We start from the raw sequence: 2,781 nt of genomic DNA on the forward strand, positions 1-2,781 counted from the left end.
CTCTTCCACCGCGGGCGCAGGGGGCGCAGGGCGGTGCCTCCCGACGGCCGCAGCGCGCAGGGATCCGGCGGAGGCGGAATGGTGGGGAAGACGGCGCGTCGGCAAGGTGGGGTCGGTCCGGCCGCGCTGCCGCCCCGCCCCTCTCACGCTCTCTGCGGCGCGACACGGACCTACCTTTGTGTTCAGGCTGGAGCTGGAGATCTGCGAGGAACCCCATGAGGGTTCGCGTGCACCGTACAGCCAAGGCCCCCGAGCCGGGGGATCCACAGCTTCAGTGCACGCCCCAGTGGGGGACCCGGAGTCCACAGCCCACGGAGACCACCACTCGGAGACCCTCTCCAAGATTGTCCCGCACTGAGATCCCTTTCTACACCCCGACTCCCTGCAGGGAACTCCCAGAGACCTGCCTTCTCCCAGGGCCCTGAAGCCAGCCTCTAGCCATCCTGGTGCCCCGGAGGTTGTCTCGGTCTCTGCATCGACCACAGGACGCAGCCAACCGGGGACATCGTGGGAGGGGACGACTTGAGCACTCGGGTAGTAGTTTCACTTCCTGCTCCTGGGGCACATGTCCTGCACCCCAGCCGGCACGGGACCCTGTACTGAGTGGGATCCTGGGAAGCGGGTGGGATTTCGCACCTTGCAGACAGTTACCACCGTTTTTTATCTGGGAAATTCTTCTATCTCAAACAGCTCTTTTTATTTTCCCAGGGCCCACTCGGTTTATAGGGTTTATTTTAAAATGAAATGACCATCTGAGACCGCTTGTTTTTCAAAACCGTCCAGGAGGAGCAGCGGCTGCGTTAGCATTGAGCGCACATTTTTTAAAAAGTAATTTAATTGACAGATGAAGCAGGCGAAAGCTGTGTAACTATGAGCTAGGTTTAGACTCTTTCCAGATGAGACCTTGCCCTCCCTCCCTTAGAACCTGAATGCTTCTTACCAAGCAAGCCATCCAGAGTGGCCTCACTTTGGGGAAGGAGCGACGTTTGCTGATCTCGCCTGTACTATGAGGTTATCCCACTGTGACCCTCCCGTCCAGCAGCTAGGCCCACGGAGTTTGGTAGACTGGGGGTTTTATTTTGATGGTAGATTGCCAAGTTTTGGACGACCTGGAATCCCCTAGCTAAACACAAAACACGGGACTGTGAGGTCAGTCCTGGTTGCAAGCACGCACAGCTCTGTGAAGTCGGCATGTACTTGGTGAGCCTCTGAGCTGTGGGTGTGCAATTGCCCAGTTGTGCAATGTGGGTGCAACACTCGTCAGGTGCTCTGAGATTTCCCAGTGCTCCCCCACGGAGTGCATGGTACACTTGGCCAAGAATAGATCAGGTGACCACTGAGTTCAGCCCTCCCTGAGAGTCTCACCAGAAGGCTTTTATGTATTCCAGTGATTATCATCTCAAATGATATTGATTACGTATATAGCATATATGTGTGTGTGTGTGTGTGTGTGTGTGTGTGTATATATATATATATATATAATGATATTGAGTATATTATATGTATATATATGCTATCTATATAATATTTACTATATTGTAGTGTTTTGTTGTTTTCAATTGCCAAAGGGGCCATGCACTCATCAGAGAAAGAGAGGGAGGAACTCTCTAGTGGGCTGTGGTCATGCTCTCCATCCCATAGGACTTGGGGCACTCAGGCAGACACCTACCACCTGTGTTCCATGCCACTGTAGCCGATTCTGCCAGGGGTTGGACACGTGAGATCATTTCCCTCAACTGCTAGGCACCACCAGCCCAGAACATACTGCCGTTTTTAAGTGCTTGTTTTAGTTCTTTACATACTTATTTATCTGTTAATAACTAGTTTAGTTATTTGCTATTTCTCTCCCTCTCCAGATTAAAATGTAAGCCTCATGAGCATAGGGACTGGTTTTGTTCATTCTCTCATTCTTTAGAATAGTACCTGGTATTTAACTGGTGATCAGTAATTGATTATTGAAAGAGCATGATGTAGGATAGTGTACATGAAAAATATTTAGACAAGTCACCTTTATTCACCCTGCCTGCCCCAACCCCACGGACCTAAATTATGAGACGCACTCAAAAATGTTCACAGCGTTGAATTAAAAATATGATGGATCCTATGATGCGTGCTTCACATGCTTTCTTCCTCATTTTCCTGTAACATGGCAAAGATAACTGCTTTATTGCCCCTTCAGGACTGTTTTCGGGAGTTAAATAAAAGGTTTAAATTATGAATGCCGTTTGAAAATAAAGTGTCATAAGGTTGTTTTATCTTTTCAGTACATTGTATGAAAAAGATGTTTATATTTAAGATTATTTTTCTGACATCTCATGTAGGTTTATTGAAACCTGAGTCCTTAAGGTTGCCTAAAAACATATGTAAATACATGTTTTAGCAGAGATTGCGACAGTAATCTTCACAGTTTCCTCAGATTTCATTCTCAGGACACTCTGAGGGTAATATTGTTAGGCCTGTCTTTTATTTTTATTTATTCATTTATTGTTTAGAGAGATTTTTTTTAAAGACAGAGAGAGACAGAGAGATAGAAAGCAAAAAATTACTCCCTGGGAAGATGATCAAGCTGCAATCCCATCTCCATTTTCCTCTCAGGATTTTGGGCACACAGGCACACATGCCTGGTGTGTTTTAAGCCACCTGGTCTGGGACTAGAACTGCAGTCAACTATGTGGAGTCCAGCAATGTAACCATTACACCGTCTGCTGTTCCCTGTTAGGCATGTCTTAAAAATTAAGGAACTGGGGTCCAGCAGTTGGTGTGGTGGTTAAAGTGCTGGAT

General features: G+C 47.6%; 1 protein-coding gene across 1 annotated transcript in view; it reads right to left on the minus strand.

The window, feature by feature from the left end:
- The window catches only part of CLN8 (CLN8 transmembrane ER and ERGIC protein), a 20,048-nt gene extending 18,658 nt beyond the window's left edge, over positions 1-1,390 (minus strand). The window contains exon 1 of the mRNA XM_006163203.3: positions 175-1,390. The gene's annotated coding sequence lies outside the window, so the exon portion shown is untranslated. The remainder of the gene's footprint in view (positions 1-174) is intronic.
- Between the last annotated feature and the right edge of the window lie 1,391 nt (positions 1,391-2,781).

This window comes from Tupaia chinensis, unplaced genomic scaffold, assembly GCF_000334495.1.
Source record: "Tupaia chinensis unplaced genomic scaffold, TupChi_1.0 Scaffold141517_1, whole genome shotgun sequence".
In the NCBI taxonomy this organism is placed as follows: domain Eukaryota; kingdom Metazoa; phylum Chordata; class Mammalia; order Scandentia; family Tupaiidae; genus Tupaia; species Tupaia belangeri.